The sequence below is a fragment of the Lathyrus oleraceus genome, chromosome 7 (genome assembly GCF_024323335.1).
Source record: "Lathyrus oleraceus cultivar Zhongwan6 chromosome 7, CAAS_Psat_ZW6_1.0, whole genome shotgun sequence".
Taxonomy (NCBI): domain Eukaryota; kingdom Viridiplantae; phylum Streptophyta; class Magnoliopsida; order Fabales; family Fabaceae; genus Lathyrus; species Lathyrus oleraceus.
The window spans coordinates 117,940,012-117,958,155 of NC_066585.1; positions in this window are offsets into that span (position 1 = coordinate 117,940,012).

Genomic DNA, 18,144 nt, shown 5'->3' on the forward strand with positions numbered 1-18,144 from the left:
AAAAGGTATATTTCAACTCAGGAAAATCTGACTCCACAGGGGACAAGAAGTCATAATAGGGAGCAGAAGGAAGGAACACCAGAGATACCGGTTACTGGGCATATAATAGGTGACCAACCAGGCGTGAATTGGGGAATACTTCCAAGACACTCATCATCCGAAAGGAGGGCTGAAAAAGCAAACTCGATTACAGGATGGACATTCGGTTCCATAAGGACATACGAATCTTACTCGACTGGGGAAGAAGAAGACTTCGACTGAAGAGCGCATGAGATATATTATCTATTACCGTTAGAATGTAGATAACATACTCGCATGAAAGACTATCCACAACCGGTTATTGGGTTAATAAAGGATTAATCGACCGAAAAGAAAGGACATCGGGGTACCGGCTACTGGGTATATAATGATGACCAATCAAGGGGAGAAACAATCATTACGAAACAAGGGTAAATGAAAGATGACTCGTTGGGGATGCATTGACAAAAGCAATAATTCTAGAGATATATCACTGGTTTCTGGGTGGTATACTTAAAAAATGAAGGAATATCAATATCGAAAATTGGATAAAGATAACCAACAAAGAGGGGATTACATCTACCGGTTACTGGGTAGAAAACCAAGGGTGAGAGTTGTCGCAACCTGAAAAATACAGTGCGCAAAAAAACAACCGGCGAAAGAAAAAGACAGAAGAGTCGCCACCGTGCGTTATTCATCCCAAAGGAGGGAAAGGAAACGCTCGAAGTAAACCTGAAAAAGGAAAGGACAAGACGGGGTCTCGCAACCAAATCTTGGGTTCGATAGTCGGTTATGCGAAGAGAAGGTATTAGCATAAATACGGGATCCACTTTTGTAGTTTTCGTCTAAAGGGTGTGAGTTTATCTTGTGCTGTTATTTACTAAAAAAGGGGGGTTAAATGAAAATGACTCGTGCGGATGTCGCATCTACTGCATACGTATCTCATCTGAATATGAGAATCAGAGTCTTCATAGCTCGGCTGACCTATGGGTTGGGGGATGTGTGCTCGCTAAGACATCGCGTCTTATGCCTACGTATCTCATATGGAATGAGAATCAGAGCAAGCCGTAGTTCGGCTAACTACGGGGTTGTGGATTGGGTTTTGGACGAACGACGTCACTACGCAATCTACCGGATGCTCGACCTTTGGAGACTTACTCGCCTGTAGTAGAAGGAGTAAACGTGTGTTATGGAGAAGAAAAATCAATGAAGGGTTTGTTTGAATTGTAGGAACGCGCATGCAAAAGGGTAATGAGGATAAGACCTCATAGCTCTTAACCCTGGACAAAGGAACCTGCATAAAGTAAACACAAAAACATTGCCTCCTATCGAGGTCTTCCAGCTAGGAAAGCAGTAAAATGCGAGAAAAATGTAAAAGTACCACGCGGATAAAGATCCGAAGTAACAACAATTAGAGGAATGGGAAACCCTGAGATCATTCCAAGCTAACATCATCAAAGAAAGTGGGTCAGTACAGGTAATCCGAATGAATCTCCAGGGGTTATCCCACAAATAAAGTGGGAAACCACGCAAGTTATCCCTGCAAAAGTCATGTGAACCCTCACAAAAACTTAACAAAAGGGTTAGTGAAACACCATAAGCATTTTTTTCATGGATAACAGTATGGTTTCAGAAACCTCAAACCCTGTGGCATACACTTCAGAAATGATGTGATTAAACATTCAAGGCATAGGTTTCACCCATTCATAATACATCACACATTTAGAACATTCAAATTGAAGGCGTAAAATAATGGGAATAGGGCAAACCTGATTGGAGAGCTTGATTGAAATTGAGTTGCACCCGTGAGGCCCTTCAGGGTTTGGAGGCTGCTCTGAGTTCTCTGTCAGGTTTCTCTTCAGGTTTTGTCCAGGGTTTTGTTCCAAGGAAACCTCAGAGTATTTTGCTTCTCTTCCTTTTTGTCAAGTGAAGCCTTGGTATTTATAGACTGAATTTTATGGTTTTGCGGGCTCAAATGAGAGAGACCCAAGTCCAATTTTTTTTTATTATATTTTATTTATTTATTTATTATTATTTTTATTTATTTATTTATTTTGTAAAAAAATATTTATTTTATTTTATTTTTTTTCGTTTTTTTTTTTCATTTTTTTTTTTGGTTTTTTTTTTTTTTTTTTTTTTTTTTTTTTTTTTTTTTTTTCGGATCTAATTCTGATTGACATGATGAAATGCAATATGAAATGCTAAATGAATGCATGAATGAGGAGGACAAATTTTGGGGTGTTACAGCTGCCCCTATTCAATCATCAGCTAAACCGAGTAGGATGAAAGCGAACAGCTTATCAGACAAACGGGGTGAGGTGTGATTGAATACCAAAGACAGACCGAAAATTTGCGCTCCGAGAACACCACAAAAACGCGGAAATACACCGTGCTGTTTATTTTTCTTCCGATCCTCTGGCTTAATCTGGAGTTTCGATGCTCTGGCTGAACCTATACTCAATTTAGTCCTCTGGTTGGATATTAATTTTGATCCTCGGGCTGGATACCATTTTGATCTTCTGGCTAGATCTTCTTCGATCTTCTGGCTAGATCTCCTCCGTTTCGATTCTCTGGCTGAATCTATTTCCTTTGATTCTCTGGCTGAATCTCCTTCGATCTTCTGGCTAGATCTGAATTGTTGTGATTTTCGATCTTCTGGCTAGATCTTCTTTGTTTCGATTCTCTGGCTGAATCTACTTCGATCTTCTGGCTAGATCTGGATTGTTTTGATGATAAATTCCCGTCATTAGGATCCCGCATCTGAGGCATGCGCTGGTTGACCCTCTTTTGAAATCTACACCCAACCTTCATATTAGATATGCAGCTTCGAGAATATTCCACTTTTGGGCTTCGTACATATTCTTCGGGCTAGAACATGTTGTAACGACTCCTCAATTAGACTTGGGCTTGCTGGGGAAATAAAGCTTGTAGGCGACTTCACTGGGGAATCTTCAAATTGAGCCTTAGGCTGGCTTACTGGAACACGATTCTCAGGCTGAATCTTCGAAATGACCCTCAGGCTGGATCATTGGAACACGATTCTCAGGCTGAATCTTTGAAATGACCCTCAGGCTGGATCACTGGAACACGATTCTCAGGCTGAATCTTCGAAATGGACCCTCAGGCTGGATCACTGGAACACGATTCTCAGGCTGAATCCTCAAAATGAACCTCAGGCCGGATCACTGGAACACGATTCTCAGGCTGAATCTTCAAAATGACCCTCAGGATGGATCACTGGAAAACGATTCTCAGGCTGAATCTTCAAAATGACCCTCAGGCTGGATCACTGGAAAACGATTCTCAGGATGAATCTTCAAAACGACCCTCAGGCTGGATCACTCACGCTTGATCCTCTTGCTGGATCTCATGACCTTGGTTGTAAAGTAATTCTTCAGTCTGCTTGGAAGAACCTGTTTATCAGCTTATGTGTATGCTTGATATGATATGCATGCAAATGCAAATGTTATGCATGGTGTAAAAAGAAATCTGCTTGGGGAAGCAAACTCCGGTAGGGAACAGATCGCTGTATCAATCCTTGAATGCTCTGTGGGGAATGATCCGTCTGCCGGGACCAATGAGCCACCAAAAATAAATTGGCTGCTTGAAAAGTTGACCTTGAGGGGGGAGTATCAACTATGGAAACTTTGTTCGGCGAGGCTCTTTGAGGAGAGTCTGTGGGGAAAACACTTCTTGGGGAAATGTCGTAGGAAACGGCCTTTGCTGGGGATATGAACTTGCTAATCACCCTCAAGCTGGGGATTAACAAATCTGTTAAAAATAATCTGCTGGGGAATGAGATGAACACTGGGAACGCCACCCTCTCATCTGTTGGTTATGCAACCACTCCGCTGTTGCTAGGAAGATACAGTCTGACACTGTCAACTCCACTGGGGATATATAGTCTGGATACTGTCAACTCTACTGGGGATAGACAGTCTGGATACTGTCAACTCTGTTGGGGAACATGCTCTGCTGAGGAGAGACTTTGTCAACCGCTTGGGGATGAGGATTCATGACTTGGCATCCGGTTCCTGTGACCTGCAACCAAAAATACACGTATGCCTCGGGGGAATTACTCGGTTTGAATTCACCGTTCAGGATTAAGCACATTCAAAGCAATTTTAAATGTTTTCCTGTGCAAATCATTTGCAAAAGCCACCATTATGTTCATATGCAATATGTTTTATAAAAAATTCGGACATTTTTGCAAACAAACTGATAAATGAAAAATAAAGAGGCTCTTTAACTGAATTATTCGACTCTTAATGGGGAGAAAATTTGTGCCAGGAATGGGCGAGGGTATCAGGAAGCTGATCCCTGAAAAGAGGTGATCGCTATAAAAAGAGAACTATCCTAATGACAACGGGGATACGGGGTCCCACTGAGTTTCGACTCTGCTATGACTCGTATGTCCTCAAGACGCTCTGCTCATCTTGCTTTCTGAAGTGGATGATTAGTCGATCTTTAACCTTCGAAGATTGCCGGATTGAATGAAACGGTGATATAACACTGATGAACTCAGATCACAGTCATTCGCTTATTCCCTAACTTTTGCCTAGATCGCCCCCTTTTCGGGTTTTCAATCCATCGGGATACCCATTTTTGCCTGAGCCGCCCTTTTGGGTTTTCGACTCACCGGGTGTACTCTTTTTTTATATCCCTAATTTTTGCCCAAACCTCTTTATTTATTTTTTTTGGTTCGTCGGAATGCCCTTTTTTGCCCGGACTATTCTTTTTATCGTCCAGCGGGTCTATTTTATGCGAAGTATTTTTTTTTTAACTGCGTCTGAGTTAATAGGGGACGGGAATCCTTCGCCATCCATGGTTGTTAGCATCAAAACTCCGCCATAGAAAATCCTTTTAACCACGTACGGACCCTCATAGTTCGGTGTCCATTTGCCCCTGTGATCTATGTTGGGAGGAAGAAATATTTTGAGTACCAATTCACCGACTTGATACCCCCGAGGGCGCACTTTCTGACCAAATGCTTTCTTCATTCGTCTCTGACCGAGATACGTCAATTCTGGGTACGTAGTTCCAGCATAGCACCTTAATCATCGAAGACAAGGTAAACAAAGCATCAGCAAATTGGTTTTCATCAAAAGAAAATTAACAATCTTCTCGTGTAGTCTCTGTAAGGAACCAGATGAGGCTGAGGTGTATACCATTTCCCGTTGGTTTGATTGATGACCAAAGCTGAATCCCCGTATACATCCAGGGTTTTAATCTGTATATTGACGACTTCCTCAAGTCTTAGGATACAAGCTTCGTATTCGGCTTCATTGTTGGTGCAGGGAAAAGTTATTCTGGCACCAAATGGCATATGAACCCCCTTCCGGTGTGATCAACACTATACCAACTCCGCGACCATTGACGTGGACCGCCCCATCAAACATCATAACCCATTTGGATTCAGGGTCAGGCCCCTCCTCCGGGAGTGGTTCCTCTCAATCTTTCGATTTGAGAAACATGATGTCCTCATCAGGAAAGTCAAACCTCATAGGTCGGTAATCATCAATCGGTTGCTTTGCAAGATAGTCTGACAAGACACTTCCCTTGATGGCTTTTTGTGAAGTGTATTGGATGTCATACTCTGTCAGTATCATTTGTCACCTAGTAACCTTTCCGGTAAGTGATGGCTTTTCAAAAATATACTTGACTGGATCCATTTTTGATATCAATAGAGTCGTGTGAGTCAACATATACTGTCTTAGTCGGCGAGCAGCCCATGCCAAAGCGCGGCAAGTTATCTCGAGCAATGAGTATCTTTGTTCACAGACGGTAAACTTTTGCTAACGTAGTATATTGCATGCTCTTTTCGACCTAACTCGTCATGCTGACCGAGCACACAACCCATTGACCTTTCTAACACAGTCAAGTACATGATCAACGGTCTTTCCTCTCGGCCTGTAGACTGGCCCCGATCTTGATCTCTTTCTTGTCGTCTTCGGTACCAACGTTGATGGTCTCAACCACCTCCTGATAAGGTGTAATAGCTCGGTCCTCCTGTTTCAACAATCTGGCTAACCCTTCAGGCAATTCACAATCTTCCTCAGCCCCTTCTTCGGCTTGATAGATAGGATTGTCGAAGTCATACTTGGCCATAGCAGTGTCGTTAGCAGTGAGATCCGAGTGGTCGGCTCTGCATGATGGAGGATCATGCTTTACCTTAGAATGAGAGTTTTTTTTTTGAAAGAAAGGAAAAACGAAAAAAGAAACATTGCCATTTTTTTTTGTAAAAAGTAAAAAAAACTGAAAGAAAGAGAACACAAAATTGTTTGCAAAAGCCGTCCTTTATTGATGATAAAAATAATTGCGAAACGTAACTAAATGGATGGCCCTACAAATGAGCCGTTACACCTTGGGCAAAGTGTAAGACTTTATTATACATGTAATAAAGGAAAACAATAAAAATCACTCTTTCAGCAGAGTAACCCGGACGGTTTTTTCAGACGACCAATTGTCGAGCTTTTCTCCCGGGACACACGGGCGAATCCAGCTATCTAAGTCACAGTCGCTGTCAGCCTTGTCTTCATCTGCAGCATTGACGATGTGGGGGGAAACCAAACCCCCGCTGGAGAGAGTACCGGTTTTATTCTTCTGAGATCCCGGAGCATACCCCAATCCAAACTTGTCTTCTTTGATGACTGGCTCCACAAATTTGCCCCATCCTTGGGCATTACCAGCTTTAACCACTTCGACAGCTTGCTTGTATGAAGAGATAGAAGTCCTGACCTTCTCAAACTCAGGTGAAAAGACAGCTTCGGGCGCGGCCTCATTGATGTTTGTAGTTTCGAAGCCCTGACACAACATCTCATGCATCTCGCCGTCCATCTCTACATACTTAAATGTAGACAGGTGGCTAACAAAAATATCCTCTTCACCACATACAGTGACGATCTGACCTTCTAGTTCATATTTGAGCTTCTGGTGGAGGGTAGAAGTAACAGCACCGGCAGCATGAATCCAAGGCCGACCTAGCAGACAGCTGTAGGCAGGCTGGATATCCATCACATAAAAGGTGCTCTTGAACACCTGCGGTCCAATCTTAACTGGCAACTCAACTTCGCCAAAAACAGCTCTCTTAGAGCCATCAAAAGCCCTCACAACTAAGTTACTTGGCCTCAGGATGATGCCATCGCAATCCAACTTCATTAAGGCTTTCTTTGGAAGAACATCCAGAGAAGAGCCTGTATCAACCAAAACATGGGAAAGCACCACCCCTTTGCACTCCATTGTGATATGCAAGGCTTTGTTGAGGTTCCTGCCCTCAGGTGTCAGGTCATTATCGGTGAAACCTAGCCCCCGGCTAGCGTTTACATTGGAAACTACCGACTCCAGCTGGTTAACAGTTATCTCCAGTGGAACATAGGCCATATTCAGTACTTTCAACAAGGCTGCTCTGTGCGCCTCAGAGCACAGCAATAGTGAGAGAATGGAGATCTTTGAGGGTGTCTGATTTAGCTGGTCGACTACCTTGTAGTCACTTTTCTTGATAATCCTCATAAACTCATCCACTTCCTTCTCGAATGCGGTCTTAGGAGGATCTTCCTCAGTAGTAACCTCTTCGGTGGATACCTGTTTCCCTTTAGCCTTGGCAGCTACCTCGGCTTCAGTATTCGCGCGTAATATTGATGGTGCAAATAGGCGTCCACTGCGAGTGAAGCCACCAACCCCTCCAACATTGTCTACAACGGAGCTACCAATGTCAATGTCTTCTTCGTTAACTTTCTGCCCCTGGCAGTAGATATCAGCCCCATAGTGCCACGGGATAGCACTGTCTTTCTCATACGGAACAGGTCCTGGTACCGTGATGGTGATTGGACCAACCAAAGTCAGTTGAGGGCTGTCAGAGTAAATTGCGACTAGTGCTGAACTTTCGATGTTCACCGCTGCTAGTTCTGTACTTTCTGGGAAATATATTGTTGTCGGAGCGAGTCTCTCGGGAACATATATTTCTTCAGGAGTGAAATAAAACGTCACCGTCGATACATCATTCTTCACCGGACGGGCCTGATCGAACTGAAGACAACCTTCATCTATCAGCTGCTGAATACCCCTTCTCAAATTGTCACATCCGTTTTCGGCAGCTTGACAATTTCTGCATTCTTCCCCACAGCCCGGGAAAATCTGTCCTTTCAGAAGTCGGTCTTTAACCACCGATAGCGAAGTCTTCACCTTAGTCACATCAGAAACCAAATTCAAAGTTTCCCCACTATCAACAGCATTAATCCTCTGCCCGCCGTGAGCCGGCATCGGGTTCTGGATAACATTAGGCACCGGAGCAAAATTGATAGCCTGGGCATCTCTCAAATCTTGTACCTTTAACTGGAGAGCCTTGCAATTATCTGTAGTATGGCCAGGTGCGTTGGAGTGAAAAGCGCATCTGGCGTTGACATCATAACCTCTAGGCAAATTATTGGGATCGATTGGTGGGGCCAGAGTTCTCAATGTAACCAGATTCATGTCAATCAGCTTGGGAAGTAATACTGAATAAGGCATTGGGATTGGCTCGATGACCCGGTCCGTCTGCCTTGGACGTTGTTGATAGTGTCTCTGCTGACCCGGATTACCTCCTTGTTGTTGATTGTTGTACCTGGGTTGTTGTTGCGGATGATATTGCGGTTGAGGAACAGGTGTTGGAATAGTGACTCCGGCCACTTGATCTTGATAATAATTAGGGCGTCCTTTACTCCTGCCTCTGCCGGCATACACAACGCTTGCCTCGCCTTCTTTTCTTCGCTGACCGTTACCAGCAAACGGTCTCTTGGGACCTGATGGGTTGGAAACACTATTGTCTTGAATTCAGCCCATCTTCAACAGACTCTCGATTCTTTCTCCAGCAATTACTATCTCTGCAAAGCCGATTGACGGGCAAACAGCCAATCTCTCAATATAATTTCCTTGAAGAGTGTTCATGAACATGTCCGCCATCTCCCTTTCAAACATAGGGGGTTGGACGGACGCAGGAATCTGTCTCCAACGCTGAGCATATTCTCTAAAGGTCTCCTTGGCAGTCTGGGACATACCTTGCAACAAGGTCCGATTTGGAGCCATGTCCAAGTTGTATTGATATTGCTTGACAAAAGCCTCTGCCAAGTCTTTCCAGCTTTTGATGGTAGTACAAGACAAATGAGAATACCATTCACGAGAAGCTCCAGTTAGACTGTCTTCAAAATAGTACATCCACAGCTTTTCATCTTCCGTGTGAGCTCCCAACCTTCCCAAATAAGATTGGAGATGAGTGCGTGGGCCAGAAGCCCCGTTGTATTTCTCAAAAGTAGGGGGTTTGAACTTGTGAGGAATCCTTACTCCCTGAACCAGACCAAGATTTGTGACATCAAAGCCTAAGGAATTTTGAGACTCCAAAGATTTGAGCTTCTCAGCAAGCTCATCCATATGGCGAGTGGTCTCGAGGGCCTCGTCGTGCAAAGAAAATTGATCATACTGATAATCTTCAGTAACGGGGTGCCCGTTAATCCGAATTCCTTGATTCACATTGTACCTTCCGCCAATACCATTTCCATCAGCATTTGCGTTACCCGCGTTACCAGTGTTCACAGGGTTATCAGCGTCCCCAGGGTTACCAGGGTTTCCCTCAGCATTTAGTATCTCCACCTCAGGCCTCGGTTGCCCAACCAATTCCCTCAGCTTTTCTTGACCTGCTGCCATACCAGTCATCAATGTCATGAACTGATCCATCCTTTCACGCATATCAGCCAGCTCTTTCTGTACTTGGTCCATCGCTAGTCGTGGACGGTTTTCCTTTGTCGGGTATCTGTGAACTCGCTTGGGACCAATAACTGCCTGATACAGGGAACAAACATTAGACACTGCGGTGACACCTGCAAAACAGACAAGGGTTAATATGCATGGTATGCGATGCACTGCTTGTTCAGTTTTAAGGCACCCCCGTTTTGAAAGGGAATACCCTGCAAATGAATAAGCATGAGATGTTGGATGCAAATATGCAGATGATGTTATGCAATGCAAAGGCATGTCAATCAGAATTGATGGATCCGCTTGAACATCTGTCAGGTTGCACTTCCTGGAGAGAAATTCACTGAGGAATATAATACAAGACCAAAACTCTGCTCCAGAAAACCGGGTTGGTTGGAGGTTAAGGTTTCCTGAATTTAGCCCACCCCTCACTGGTAGGTTCTAAGAACAGAAGTTCGTCAGCTTCAGCCCTTTAGTCGCGAATAATACATTTACCATTGAAGGTTTGGCATTATTACGGGATAAAAGACCTCCACTGACTCCCCTCAACAGGATATCCTAAAGCAAGTTCCCAGTCTCGGGGTCCTCGGATTGATCAGCGAGAATGCGCCCACCAGAGCTAACATAATCACGTCTCGGAGGAGAGGCCTCGACTGAGTTCTCGGGAAATGGTCACCAGAGTCGACGATTTCTAAAGGAACACCATGTCGTTAAGGAACATCCGTAGGACATAATATATCCAAAAGAAACCTCGTCTGGGTGTGGTTCTTCACGAACGACTTAACGTAGCAACATGCCACGCAAGCCTCATGATCATCCATTCTAAAACCTGTGTGTACACTCAAGCCTGGGTAATGGACTTATCTCCCATAGAACATCCCATCCCAACAAACAAACAAACAGATCCAATAGATACAACAGATGCATGCAAGCAGGTAAGCAAATAAATGTACAAAAGCATGAACACCCAATAAACAAGAAATCATACAAGCTACGAGGGACTCGCTTAGGGAAGATGGACCAGCAAGAGGTCAACTTCTTAGTCCCCTGTGGAGATCCAGCTGTCGCAACCTGAAAAATACAGTGCGCAAAAAAACAACCGGCGAAAGAAAAAGACAAAAGAATCGCCACCGTGCGTTATTCATCCCAAAGGAGGGAAAGGAAACGCTCGAAGTAAACCTGAAAAAGGAAAGGACAAGACGGGGTCTCGCAACCAAATCTTGGGTTCGGGAGTCGGTTATGCAAAGGGAAGGTATTAGCACCCCTACGCATCCATAGTACTCTACGGGATCCACTTTTGTAGTTTTCGTCTAAAGGGTGTGAGTTTATCTTGTGCTGTTATTTACTAAAAAAGGGGGGTTAAATGAAAATGACTCGCGCGGATGTCGCATCCACTGCATACGTATCTCATCTGAATATGAGAATCAGAGTCTTCGTAGCTCGGCTGACCTATGGGTTGGGGGATGTGTGCTCGCTAAGACATCGCGTCTTATGCCTACGTATCTCATCTGGAATGAGAATCAGAGCAAGCCGTAGTTCGGCTAACTACGGGGTTATGGATTGGGTTTTGGACGAACGACGTCACTACGCAATCTACCGGATGCTCGACCTTTGGAGACTTACTCGCCTGTAGTAGAAGGAGCAAACGTGTGTTATGGAGAAGAAAAATCAATGAAGGGTTTGTTTGCATTGTAGGAACGCGCATGCAAAAGGGTAATGAGGATAAGACCTCATAGCTCTTAACCCTGGACAAAGGAACCTGCATAAAGTAAACACAAAAACATTGCCTCCTATCGAGGTCTTCCAGCTAGGAAAGCAGTAAAATGCGGGAAAAATGTAAAAGTACCACGCGGATAAAGATCCGAAGTAACAGCAATTAGAGGAATGGGAAACCCTGAGATCCTTCCAAGCTAACATCATCAAAGAAAGTGGGTCAGTACAGGTAATCGGAATGAACCTCCAGGGGTTATCCCACAAATAAAGTGGGAAACCACGCAAGTTATCCCTGCAAAAGTCATGTGAGCCCTCACAAAAACTCAACAAAAGGGTTAGTGAAACACCATAAGCATTTTTTTCATGGATAACAGTATGGTTTCAGAAACCTCAAACCCTGTGGCATACACTTCAGACATGATGTGTTTAAACATTCAAGGCATAGGTTTCACCCATTCATAATACATCACACATTTAGAACATTCAAATTGAAGGCGTAAAATAATGGGAATAGGGCAAACCTGATTGGAGAGCTTGATTGAAATTGAGTTGCACCCGTGAGGCCCTTCAGGGTTTGGAGGCTGCTCTGAGTTCTCTATCAGGTTTCTCTTCAGGTTTTGTCGAGGGTTTTGTTCCAAGGAAACCTCAGAGTATTTTGCTTCTCTTCCTTTTTCTCAAGTGAAGCCTTGGTATTTATAGACTGAATTTCATGGTTTTGTGGGCTCAAATGAGAGAGACCCAAGTCCAAATTTTTTTTTATTATATTTTATTTATTTTTTTATTATTATTTTTATTTATTTATTTTTTTTGTAAAAAAATATTTTTTTTCGTTTTTTTTTTCGTTTTTTTTTCCATTTTTTTTTTCTAATTCTGATTGACATGATGAAATGCAATATGAAATGCTAAATGAATGCATGAATGAGGAGGGCAAATTTTGGGGTGTTACAAGAGTACCCGTCGTCGGTTAGGACGAACAACATCAAGGATTAACTCTGCAAGGGGACAAAATGGGGTTTACAACTACCAGTTATTGGGTAGAAAACCATAGAAATAGGACTTACAACTACCAATTACTAGGTAGAAGGCCACAACATCCGCTGGGGAGAGAATGAACAATTACTGTTTATTGAGCGATTGATCACCTGAACCACATGGAAACTGCAGGGGAAATAACAAGAAAGGAGTCAATCTAGGAACAAACTAGAGAGGCACAATGAAACAAGACTCAACCCAATGAGGATATAACTCAGGGGAGTAATTCCATCCCAATACATATTTTGGAAGGAAACTGAAACAATAATCATCCACGAGGACATAACTCAGTGGGGAATAATGAAGGAAAGATAGACACTTTCTGCCTATAGGGCTAACTCTATATGGAGATCAGACACAAACATTTGCTTGGGGAAGAACATTTCACCACTAGCAGGAGACAACAAGTAAAGATATATGGCAAAGGATGCAACATGAATATCTGAATGCTATGATTATGCATGTATATGCGTGGTTTATGTATGATTAATGCTGACAAACAGACGTTATCTAACACAAACAGGTCCAAGAGTCAATGGACAAACATCCGGTACAACATCTCAAAAGAGAAGGCCAGACCCACAGGAGAAAATCCAATCTGGTGGGGAGCACCAAATACCAGGAAACACCAATCACAAGCTGAGGATCAAGCGGAGTCGCTGCCGGGGGCCAAGACTACTGCTAGAGGAACAAGCAGAATCGCTGAGGATCAGAGACCGCTGTTGAGGGTCAGTCAAAGGTCACAACTACCAAATGCTAGGGATCTTCCAACAGTTCCCAGGAATTCGCAGAGATGACAACAAGATCCATCATGGATGGACTCTCCTGGGGATCTCATCGGGGAATAATGAGAAATTCTGTGGGGAACAACCTCCTAACAGAAACACATTAAGCATTCCTTTCTCTATTGAAGGAACATCTCTACTGCGGAGAAAGAACCAATCACTCCGCTGGGGAAAGAAATAACACATCCTCTTTGAAGTTCCAACGCCAAACTAGAATCAGGTAAAACCTCAGCTGGGGAAGCTACAGAGTCATCGCCAGGGATTTGCTGCTGAACAGACAAAAAATCCGATACAGAGGAAACTCTATCGGGGCTCAACACGGATAAGATCCATCATAGAAGAAACTCTATTGGGGAACTTATCAAGGAAAGACATGAAACTCTGTGGGGAACAACCACCAAACATAAGTTCCAATAAACAACAAATTTCCTCATATCTGCTGGAGAAACATCTCCACTAGGATGAGGGAGAAATACTGCTCCGCTGGGGAAGGAAATAAACATCTTCAACACTCGTTATGCTAGGAGGAAAACATCCAATAAGGAGGAACAACAAATATATCAGGCTCTGATCAGGCAACTCCACTAGGGAAAGATTGCTGGCGATCAAACTGGGGTTAACCTGTAGGTGACCCAACTGGGGAAAGATTAACGTGAGCAACCCTACTGAGGATGAGTGGGAAGCAAACTTGCTAGAAAAAAATGCAAGCCAACCTGCTGAGAAATTCCACTTATGCTAGGAATTCCTGCTCATTCTGCTGGAGATTTCCAATTACTGGGGGAAGGATCAACTTCCTCGAAAAGATAACATATCAACTTTTATCAATCTATGAGGGATTTTAGGTCAGTCCACACAAGGGATGACAACCATATAATTGATAAAGCACAGATGCTAGACTCAGACTTCTTGGGGATCTGAGGATGGAGGTATACACATCTCCAAAAGACCAAGGCCAAAACTCCAGATTCCTGGGGACTTGATGACGTATCACCTTTCTCTGTGCTTGCTGAGGAGACAACCTGAAAGACAATGAAGAGGATACAAATATGCTAGGAATATGAATAAATGTCTTACCTTTTTGGAGATCATACTATCCTCGGGAGAGAATTGGGGACATTCCATTTATCCTTTCGGTCATTGTGAATGTTCACTTTGTTTAAAAAATAGTTTATAAAAACATTATTTGTTTAAAACAATGATATTTATCAATTAAAACATGCAAACATTTGTTGAGCAGAAACAAATAAGAGTGCAAAGAATTGGATAAAGGCTCAAATTTATTTGATGGAATGGTAGTCCGCAAATGGCGAGACTCCATGGATCTTTACAAATTTGAAATTGGTGATATATATTGGAAAAAGGGCTACATTGAACATAATGACCATTTCTCCACCAACTCCGAATTCAATGTATTTGAAGCTTCAGTTGATGATGACTGAGCGAGAATCTTTGACAAACGACAAATGTAGAACAAAGTCTTGTCAGGATGTAGTTACTTGCCAAATCCCTAATTTTTGCCTAGATTGCCCCAAGGTGAGGTACTCAATCTAGAGGGATATATATATTCATTCTTTTTTATATGTCTCTAACTTTTGCCTGGATCTCCCTTTCGGCTTTTCAATCCACCGAGACGCTCATTTTTGCCTAAGTCGCTCTTTCAGGTTTTCAACTTAGCGAGCTGTTATGTTTTTATTTTAGGCGAAGTATTTCTTGACTGCATCTGAATTCAAAGGACGAGTGAAATCCTCCCTATTCATAGTTGTAAATATTAAGGCACCGCCTGAAAAGGCTCTCTTAACAACATATGGACCTTCATAGTTTGGAGTCCACTTGCCCCTGGAATCGGACGCGAAAGACAAAACTTTCTTGAGCACGAGGTCACCTTCTTTGAACACACGAGGCTTGACCTTCTTATCAAAGGATTTCTTCATCCTTTGCTGATATAAATGACCATGGTACATGGCAGTTAATCTTTTCTCTTCAATCAAATTCAGTTGGTCATAACGACTTTGAACCCATTTAACATCAGTCAACTTGGCTTCCATCAAGACTCTCATTGATGGGATCTCAACCTCCACGGGGAGCATAACCTCCATGCCATATACAAGGGAGAAAGGGGTTGCCCCTGTTGAAGTACGAATGGATGTACGATAACCACGCAAAGAAAATGGCAGCATCTCATGCCAATCTTTATATGTAACAACCATCTTCTGGATAATCTTCTTGATGTTCTTGTTAGCAACTTCAACAGCCCTATTCATCTTGGGTCTATAGGGAGAAGAATTATGATGTGCAATCTTGAACTCGCTACAAAGCTCTTTCATCATCTTATTGTTCAAGTTAGATCCATTATCAGTAATGATCTTGTCTGGCACACCATAACGACATATGAGTTGATTCTTGATACACTTCACAACCACCTGCCTGGTCACATTTGCATATGATGCCGCTTCAACCCACTTGGTGAAGTAATCAATAGCTACGAGAATAAATTTGTGACCATTCGAAGCCTTTGGCTCTATCATGCCAATCATGTCAATTCCCCACATAGAGAAAGGCCATGGTGATGAAATCACATTCATAAGTGTCGGGGGAATATGAATCTTATCCGCATAAATCTGACACTTGTGGTATTTCTTCACATATTTGCAGCAGTCAGACTCCATTGTCAGCCAATAGTAGCCTGCCCTCAACATCTTCTTTACCATGGCATGTCCATTGGAATGAGTACCAAATGAACCCTCACGGACTTCAGTCATCAACAGGTCTGCTTCGTGTCTATCCACGCATCTGAGCAGAACCATGTCAAAATTCCTCTTATAAAGCACATCGCCGTTGAGGTAGAAACTGCCAGATAATCTCCTCAGATGCCCCAGGCGGGTAAGTGTGACTCTGAAGAAAACATTTGATATCATAATACCATGGCTTATCATCTTTCACTTCTTCCACTGCAAATACATGAGCTGGTCTATCCAAGCGCATCACAGTAATATTGGGGACTTCATTCCAGAATTTCACCATAATCATCGAGGCAAGTGTAGCAAGGGCATCTGCCATCCGATTCTCATCTCGAGGAATATGATGGAAGTCAACCTCAGTAAAGAACGTTGAAATCCTCCTCGCATAATCTCTGCATGGGATGAGGCCATGCTGATTCGTCTCCCATTCACCCTTAATCTGATTAACAACAAGGGCCGAATCACCATAAACATCGAGATGTTTGATCCTAAGATCAATACATTCTTCCAAACCCATAATACAGGCCTCACACTCCGCCATATTATTCGTGCACTTGAAAGTTAGCCTTGCTGTAAAAGGAAAATGTGTGCCCTGAGGAGTAATAATCACTGCCCCAATACCATTTCCATATTGATTTACAGCTCCATCAAACACCAGGCTCCATCGGGAACCAGGCTCTAGCCCTTCATCAAGCGTAGGCTCATCATAATCTTTCATCTTCAAATACAGAATCTCCACATCAGGGAAGTCGTACTGAACAGACTGATAATCCTCAATTGGTTGATGTGCCAAGTGGTCAGCCAAGATACTACCTTTAATAGCTTTCTGAGCTCAATACTCAATATCATACTCAGACAACTGCATCTGCCAACGGGAAATCCTCCCAGTTAAAGCAGGCTTCTCAAAGATATACTTAATTGGATCCATTTTGGATATCAACTAAGTTGTATGATTCAACATATACTAGCGTAAGCGCTTAGCAGCCCAAGCCAAAGCACAACATGTTTTCTCAAGCATTGAGTACCGAGACTCATAATCAGTGAACTTCTTACTCAGATAGTATATAACATACTCTTTCTTCCCTGATTCATCTTGTTGACCTAATACACAACCCATAGAGTCTTCAAGAATAGTCAAGTACATAATCAAGGGTCTCCCTTCCACAGGCAGAGACAGAATCGGGGGCTCAGACAGATACTCTTTGATACTGTCAAAGGTCTTCTGGCAATCCTCGGTCCAATCATGACGCTGATCTTTCCGAAGGAGCTTGAATATTTGCGCACACGTGGCAGTCATGTGGGATATGAATCTAGAAATATAATTCAAGCGGCCAAGAAAACCTCGGACTTGCTTCTCAGTTTTGGGCGCAGGCCTCTCTTATATTGCTTTGACCTTGGCAGGATCAACTTCAATAGCTCTTTCACTGACAATAAAGCCCAATAACTTGCCGGAACGGACTCCAAATGTACACTTGTTCGGATTCAGTCGGAGTTTATACTTCCTCAAATGCTGAAAAAGCTTCAAGAAGTGCTTTACATGTTCAACTTCCGTTCTCGACTTCACAATCATATCATCAACATATACCTCGATCTCCTTGTGCATCATATCATGAAACAAGGTAGTCATAACTCGTTGATACGTGGCTCCGACGTTCTTCAAACCGAAGGGCATCACTCGATAACAGAATGTTCCCCAAGGTGTGATGAATGTTGTCTTCTCCATATCCTCGGGTGCCATTTTAATCTGGTTATAACCAGAAAATCCATCAATAAATGAGAAGACATTGAATTTAGTTGTATTATCTACCAACATATCAATGTGTGGTAGAGGAAAATCATATTTCAGACTAGCTTTATTCAAGTCTCTATAGTCCACACACATTCGGACTTTTCCATCTTTCTTAGGCACGGGCACAATATTGGCCACCCATTGAGGATATGTAGAAGTCACCAGAAACCCCGCATCAATTTGCTTCTGAACCTCTTCTTTAATCTTCACTGCCATATCAGGATGAGTTCTTCTGAGCTTCTGCTTCACAGGCACACACTCAGGCTTCAAAGGCAGGAAATGTTGCACGATATCAGTATCCAGACTATGCATGTCTTCATATGACCAGGCAAAGACGTCGACATAT